The sequence below is a fragment of the Temnothorax americanus genome, unplaced genomic scaffold (assembly GCF_048541705.1).
Source record: "Temnothorax americanus isolate GAGA-0224 unplaced genomic scaffold, ASM4854170v1 Scaffold132, whole genome shotgun sequence".
Classification (NCBI taxonomy): domain Eukaryota; kingdom Metazoa; phylum Arthropoda; class Insecta; order Hymenoptera; family Formicidae; genus Temnothorax; species Temnothorax americanus.
In genome coordinates this window covers 28,642-36,938 of record NW_027509267.1, presented here as the reverse complement: position 1 = coordinate 36,938, position 8,297 = coordinate 28,642, and the positions used below count along the sequence as shown (strand labels likewise).

General features: G+C 44.7%; 1 pseudogene; it reads right to left on the bottom strand.

The window, feature by feature from the left end:
* Positions 1-271: 271 nt before the first annotated feature.
* Positions 272-5,464, bottom strand: LOC143894225 (uncharacterized; annotated as a pseudogene).
* Positions 5,465-8,297: the final 2,833 nt, after the last annotated feature.

The following is an 8,297-nucleotide window of genomic DNA, read 5'->3' as shown; positions in this document are numbered from 1 at the left end:
AGAAATTTACCAGTCTAGTAACGGACATTAGAAAAAGAAAGATATATTCGGGAGGTTTTTGCGTTCCAGCGAAGCATTTTATTGACAGGAACGATAATCGTTCTTCTCACTTGAGTACTCAAGTTCTTGTTTTCGGGTTGCAATCAATTTAAATTATAAATTTGTATTAATCTCTCTTTTGGCCAAATATTGTAATTTATGCAAGCTTGCGATACGTTTAATTCTATTTTCTTTGGTAATTAATTTCTCATATTTCTTGATACATATTTGCGATGAGATTCATTTGTTAATCAATACGAATTATAATGCGTCAATTGTTCGAGATAATATTTACATTGCTTCAATTGTTCTAAACAAGATTCGTCAGAGAATTCAACGCTCATTTACTCAGAAATTGTAATTAAAGGTGCGATACACAATTACATTCTTTCTTTGTATTATACATCGATTTATGCGAAATACTTTAAAACTTTCTTTACGTTTTCACGAATTGATGTTGAATTAATGCGTTTAATAAAAGTTTAATTTTCCTTTTAATTTCACGGAATAAGTTCCATTTACTATTCATAGAAAGGTATTCAAGGTCATCTTTGATGATACGTTTCTTCTTGTATAAATTTATATTTCTTTGATCTAAGATATTCTATTCCTTAATATTGATTATCATTCAACGCATTATTTCACTTATGAATTACTGTTCTAATATGTGCATGATTATTTGGATTACTTATTGATTATGGTATTCTGTTTTGTCATATCTAATGATCCTTTCAATGATTAAAACAATTTAAGAAATTTATTCAAAGCTCTCATACAAATATCAATTCTTTCTTTGAAATTACTTTGTAATATATATTATTAATTTACGTCTCAAGTTTCAAACTGCGAGCATACGTTCAACTAATGTTTACATTCCTTTCATTGAACGGACTATTACAATGTGAATTGTATTATCTTGTCTTGAATTATGTGATTATTGACTTTTACCATACTAGCTTATGAATATGTTTTGAAATTACTCTGCTATATTCTCTAAATATATCTTATTATATTTTGTCAACAATTCAAACTTAGTGTTTCCTTCACTGCTATAGCCCTCGATCTATACGGGTCGTGTACAGTAACTTATAATAAAAAAACATCTGTAAACCCTGTTTTTAATTTCATGATTCTTTAATTATCTAACATTTACAAAAACCAAACTTACGTTTTGACCAAGCACAAGTTACGTAAAAATTCCATACTGTTATAATGGTGCCACAATCGAGTGGTATGTGCCCTTGCAGATCCACTCGCCTTTTGTTCGGATTGAATAATTTTTCTGTAGGTATTGTGCAAAGATTTAAATTTGCTTTTGACTGTTTCTGGATTAATTATACCTTGAAAAAATGTTATTATGAAAAAATAATGTTGCTGGAAGAAAGAAGCAACAGTTTCTTAAAAAAAATTCTTATTCTTACCATCCAATGCATCGAAAACTTCCTGCCACAGTTTTTTAGTAGCTTTCGCATTTCTTTGCCTGACATCTGATTGGAAATTCCATAATGGTTCCCGTTTTTGCACTTCCAGAATCAAAAGTTCCTCTTCGTCGAATGACATACATGTTTTCATTTTTCTTTTTCCTTGTTGAATATTCGATCTTGTTGGGAGGTTTTTTTTAAATATTGAATATTATCTGCAAAAAAAATAATTATATATTTATTACATCATATTCTATAACGAATGTATTTGCATTCTTAGGTGGGATGCGATTGACCATGTTGCGATTCACCACAGGCAACACAGAGTTGATTCAGTGGAAAAACTCTAGACACCGGGGGTTGTGAGTGGCTGTGGTAAATTGCAACGTGATCAAACAAGACATTCTCTGTATTTTTTTACCAGAAAAATTTTCCTTATTAACGGGATTCAATGTTAACTCGTCGTTTCTACTCACGTTTTTGGTAATAATATTTTGTTCGTCATCTGTAATAAAGTATTATATATAGGCATTATATACAGTTTGTATTCTTAGGCATTTTATAAAATGCCTGTTTAGTATTTTCACTCTTGTCATGCTGCCTTTTACGTCTAGAATATAATTATCAAAGTTATACTGTATATGTTGTACATACCTGTCATTGGATAAAAATATAATGTGGAATCATCAACATAATATTTTGTATAGCCTTTTAAACAGGAATGAGTGACTATTTCATTCCTGGAAATTATTATTTCGCAGAGTCCACATGTTTGAACTATATCTAATTCCTATAAAATATTAAAATAACGTATATATGTTATTTTATACACTTTTATTATATAAATCACAATATACATGTTGCGTAATGTTAACGATTAAATTAAGAAATTAATTTTTCTACATAATTTACACGACTAGGTTAAGTTAAACATCTTCACAAAAATATCTGTGGCTTAAATTAAAGTATTATAAATAATAATAATTATTTTATTTTTATGATTTACATAAAAATTTACATCAGAAACAATTACATATTTTTTACATGAAAAAGAGTAAAAAATAAGGATGCATTTTCTGTTGCTGTTCACTCATTTTCGTTAACATGGTTATGTCGAAAAGCCACAGATACTTTCATGCAAGTTTAATTATAATTATTAAAGTATAACTGTGTAATAATTATAATAACAATATTACTTATTTCCCTGTCTTCGTCAAACATTTTTTCCTGGTTTTATTTTTTCTTTTCCAATGTTTCAAATATGTCGGTCCCTTTGCGCCCACGGATGACGACAACTAAAGACCCTAAAAAAGAGACTTGACTTTTTGGGAGTCCGCGTGATTGGTGCACGTAACTTGTGTCCACAAAATGGCGCCGCCCAATAGGAACCCTTGCTGATCCACCGCGAAGAAGCAGACAATTTGGATTGAATTACACTCACTCTCCGAATTTATTTAAATATAGTATCTCTCTCTCCCTCTCTCTCTCTCTCTCTCTCTCTCTCACTGAGAAATAATAATATATAAATAATACGTTTTTTGAAACATGCATATATCGTATAAGTAAAATAATAATAAATTAAGTAAAAAAGGTATGATAATACATATTTAATATTATATTATATATATATATATATATATATATATATATTATATGTATACGTAAAAAAAAAATATATATTGTGACGTGACAAAAGTCGCGTCCCTTACCCCAGATGGGAGCTCGGCCGAGGGAGGCGTCAGGGATGGTGCCTCCGCCCGAGGCGGGCGGAGAGCGAGCCTTTAGGTTAGGATTAAGACCTTTTGCGAGCGTTACAGGTCGAGGGAGTGCGGAGCAGATGGCCAGGGTCACGACGAGTGTAACGGCTTATGCCGCGTCGAAGGACTTACGGCTGGACAACCAGGAGCTTCCGAGGGCGCACGATCGGCGAGCGGGTCACGCTGGGGCCCACAGCCGGCAGATCAGATGACCTGTCAAGGCGTCACGGATGGCACGAGAGCACTGCAGCCCGGATACGGGGGACGCCCCGACGAAGGTCCCCGTTAAGGAACGGGGCCACCACCGCTGAGTACCGCTCCCGGTCGACGAGCCATGGCCCGTCCAGCCTGGCCGTCGAGGAACCGGGCGATGAGACGCGGCCTGGACAGCCGGTCTCAAATAGGCGGACTTCAAAACTACCGCCGGCGGATGGGCGCAGTGACGAGGGGCGCTCGCGAAGGGCGCGACGATCGCCTAGAGGGATCGCTGGCAGGCCAGGGCGCAGCACCGATCAGGCTAGGGAAACCGGCGCGCGCGGGCGCGCGCGGGCCCTGCGTGGTCCCGCCGGATCAAGGAAACGCCACTGTCGAGCGAGCCGCCATCCCGGCAACACCCAGCCCTAAGAGCGAGTGACGAGCCGCCGGAACGAGACAAATTTGTAAGGCCACTGCTCAGCCTTCCTCGAAGTAAGATCGCGAGAATACCTAGGCCCTCCCGGGAGTCGCGTTGTGCCGCGGTAAAGTATGAAATCGGCCGTAATTAAAGAATATCGAGCGCCATACCGCGGGAGGGCCCGTGCGACGAAGTGATCGCGAGTGCCCGCCTCGGGGATGAAAACGTACGGCCGCCGACAGTCAGCGTACATGTAATTTCGTTGTGATATCGTTTCGTGTACTTCGTTGCGTATGATTTCGTTGTGAGTAATTTCGTTCGCGTAATTTCGTTGCGGGTGATTTTGTCGCGTGGAATTTCATGAACGCCGTTGGCTTAACCGTGCCGTAGTTTTGAGAAGTGGCTCTCGCGCGTGAGAGAGCCTCGTAGTTATCGTTGCCGGTTAAGTTCATGCCATTTGTAAGTAGCTATACGTGCGTTTCATCGGGATTAATGGCCCACGGTTGGGTCGAGTTAACGGGTGGGGCCATTCGTGCGTTTCGAGGGGAGAGAAGATCTCCAGCGTTGTCGCGGTAGACCGTAGGGAAATTGCGTAATTGTTTAAGGAGATTGCGTTGGTTATTTGTTAGCATCTCGCGTTTGACCGTCCGGGTGGAGTTCGCCGCAACTTATGTCGGGGAATACTCTTGTGCGAATTCAGTCGGGATTGCCGTGCAGCTCAGCGACGGAATGGGTATCGCGCTCGTGGGGTGACACGTGGCGTGTACTCGAATTCTGCTTGTTCGCCGTGGAACTCGCTATCGTCCACTTGTTATCTGCCTTAACCAAAATATAATTTAATGTTTTACGTATTTGAGTGTGATGATTGCGCTACGCTCCCTCTCCTATTCCATCCGCGGTTGATCAAAGAAGCCCACGCCTGAGAAATACTGCGATCTCGTGAATCGTGGTGCGAGGAATCGCACCTGGCGCCCAACATAACATCTCTAAAATACTCAGTCGAGCTACCATCGGGGTTTCGGAGAGCACTATCGCGAACATTGATAGAGATTATAGTGAAGAAAGCGACGGCGCGCTCCGCCACGGCCGGCGAGACCGTGAGGACATCGTCGTCGTCGTCGTAAAATTTTGGCGCCCAACGTGGGGCCTCTCGCCCGAAAATTACCAATTAACGAAAATCGGGAGAGAGAGCGTGCGCAAGTGAATTTGTTTTGTGCAATCATTATATTTAGGTGTTTCCCTATGATTTATGTGATTCTCTTGTGTTAGTTATATGTTCGATCGGATTTTCGAATTATTATTTCGTGGCCCTGGAATTTTGGTGCCATGAGTGCGGTGTGTAGTGCCGAGTGATGGCCGCTTCGCTCGACTTTGTTTTGGTTCGCGCACGGCCGGTATTCGGGAACTTGAGTTTTTCAGTCGAATTCCTGCCTGTTTACGATTTCGGGGACTGTGTTGATTCGATTTCGGTTAAGTTTCGCGAAAGTAAATACCGTTCGATAATAATGCGACTGGCATACCTCTTCGTCCAAATAATAAGCTTGGAGAATAATAACGTACTTGGTAATTCCGCGTATTGGGAAGGGGAAAAGGGCCTTGCTAGTGTCTTCGGTTTCGCGTTCGGTGGACGTCATAAGGGGAGGCGAATAGGACTCCTATGCGGGAGGACGACTTGCTGGAATCGCCTCTTCGGTGGATCAACCGCCTAACGAAAAAACAAGCGGTGCGACATTTAGAAGATCGGGGGTTGGACACGGCCGGAATTTTGCCAACTTTACGCGCGCGTTTAGCTAGATTTGAGGAAAAGTCGATTCGGAAAAAAATGAACGACCAACCGACTCCACCCCCACCCCCGCCGGCCATCGAAATACAATCCGCTAGTCCTCAGGGGGACCAGGGGGCGACCCCGAGGGACAAGGCGACGGGAAGGGAGGACCCCTTCGTGAGTCTGGGGGCGTACAATTTTCCGCTTGACCCCCACAAAACATGGGGGGAAACTTATCAGCGGGCACCCCCGCCGCGCCATGATAGAGGAAATACGCGCGGATCCGCGGCCGAGGCTTATAATATAATGAGAAAGTGGAACCTCCACTTCTCCGGACAACGCGGTAGCGACGCGGAAGCATTTTTGTTACGGATTAAGGAAGCCCGCTCCATTATTCACGTGGATGACGCCGAACTATTTAAGTGCTTGCCCCTATTCCTTTCGGGTACCGCGCTATATTGGGTAAGATTGGAAAGCGAAAATTGGCGGGATTGGCGGGATTTCGAACACGCGTGGCGAAGTCGATTTGGCGACCCGGACTATTTAACGACCCTTCGGGAAGAGATACAGCGACGAACGCAGGGAGAACACGAGCCGGCGGTCGAATATTTGACCTGCTTACGGTCTTTGTTCACGCGAATGAGCCCTCCGTGGTCCCTCCCGGAGCAGCTCACATTAGCCCACCGGAACTTATTGCCGCGGCTACAGTTCGCGATTCGACGGTGGGAGTTTAGCGATTTTCACACGTTGGAGGATTTGGCTACGCGAACGGAACGAACCCTCCTCGCGGACAAAATGTATAGACCCCCCTTGTTACCGGAACAGTCACTTTTTCCGGACTTAGCGTACCACGCGCCGAAGGGGAAACCGCGATCCCCGAATACCGTTGCCGCGGGGGAGGCCGTGGCTCAGGGAGACCCAAGTAGAGGGGAGGCCTGGAGCGCCGCAGCGTCCACCGACGCCACCATACCGAGATCGGTTCCCGATGATTCCAACTTAAAATGTTGGAACTGCGATCAGACGGGCCATCGGGCGAGGACCTGCAGGGCGGCTCGACGGCAACATTGCTACCGGTGCGGGAACCCGGGGTTTACGACGCGGACATGCCCTAGGGGTTCGGGAAACGCGAAAGGGGGTCAGTAGGGCGGGTCCCTACGCCCCCAATTATCGAGAACGAGGCCCGGACCGCGGATACCCCGGAAGAAAAACTCTCGTACGTGACGCTCGATCCCGACGAATTCCCCCCGCTGAAGTATATTACAATCCGGATAGGCGGCCGGCCCCTGTTAGCGTTGGTGGACTCGGGGTCGAACATGACGCTCCTCGGTCGTGAGGGGATGCAAATAGTAAAAAGTTTAGGCGTCCCAACCACGCGAGAGGGGGGCGCAACAATCCGAATGGCAAACGGACAAATAGCCCCGATTCAAAAAGAAGCCTCCCTTTCTATCCATCTAAAGGACCGGAGTTGGAAGATTTTGGTAGGCATATTGCCGGATTTGGCCGTGCCGTGTATCGTGGGGATGGACTTCCTGACAAAGTTCGGTATCGCGCTAGACTTCGGAAAAGGGGAGTGGCATTTTGCGGATAGGCCTCGTGTCCGCTACCAGTTTCAATTGAAAGAAACGGACCCCCGCGTTTGTGGGCTCGCGGAGCTAACTAAAGATCAGGAAAAACATCTGAAAAATTTTTTACGGAAAATAGTAGCACCATCGGGAGACCCCGGTCTGACCAACCTAACCGAACATAAAATAGAAGTAGGAGAGCATCCGCCGCTAAAGCAACGCTGCTATTTAGTCTCGCCAAAGGTGCAAGAAGCAATCCGCGCAGAGGTAGATAAAATGTTAGCAGCCGGAATAATTGAGCCGTCAGCAAGTCAATGGTCGAACCCAATCGTGATGGTGAAGAAATCGAATGGCAAGTACCGGTTTTGCCTGGATTTCCGCGGAGTTAATAAGATATCTAAAAAGGACGCGTACCCGATACCACCAATGGACGGGATACTCAATAAGTTACGTTCGGCAAAATATATTTCTACAATCGACCTCAGCCAGGCTTACTTTCAGATTCCGTTGAATAAAGATAGCCGAGAGATTACCGCGTTTAGCGCCCCGGGAAAAGGCTTATATCATTTCGTCCGAATGCCATACGGATTAACGGGTGCCCCCGCGACGTTCCAGCGACTATTAGATAGTTTAATAGGCCCGGAAATGGAGCCTTTCGTTTTCGCGTACCTAGACGATATAATTATCGCGACGGAAACTTTCGAGGAACATCTCGAATGGCTAAAACAAGTGCTAGATAAGATTAAAGCTGCGGGATTAACGATTAATATGGATAAATGCGAGTTCTGTAGATCTCAGGTTAAGTATTTAGGTTTCGTGGTGGAGGCGGGAGGCGTATCGGTGGACCCAGAAAAGACGCGCCCCGTGCTAGAGTACCCGGCGCCTCGAACACTGAGACAATTGCGTAGATTTCTCGGGATGTCATCGTGGTATCGGAAGTTTATACCGGAGTTCGCGACGCTAAGTGAGCCCTTGACCCGCCTTTTGAAGAAAGGCAGGCGCTGGGAGTGGGGGGATGAACAAGTTCATGCATTTAATAGCATTAGGAGTAGCTTAATGGCGGCCCCCGTCCTGGCATGCCCAGATTTTAAAGAACCTTTCGTGTTACAAACCGACGCGAGCTCGGTTGGGTTGGGGGCG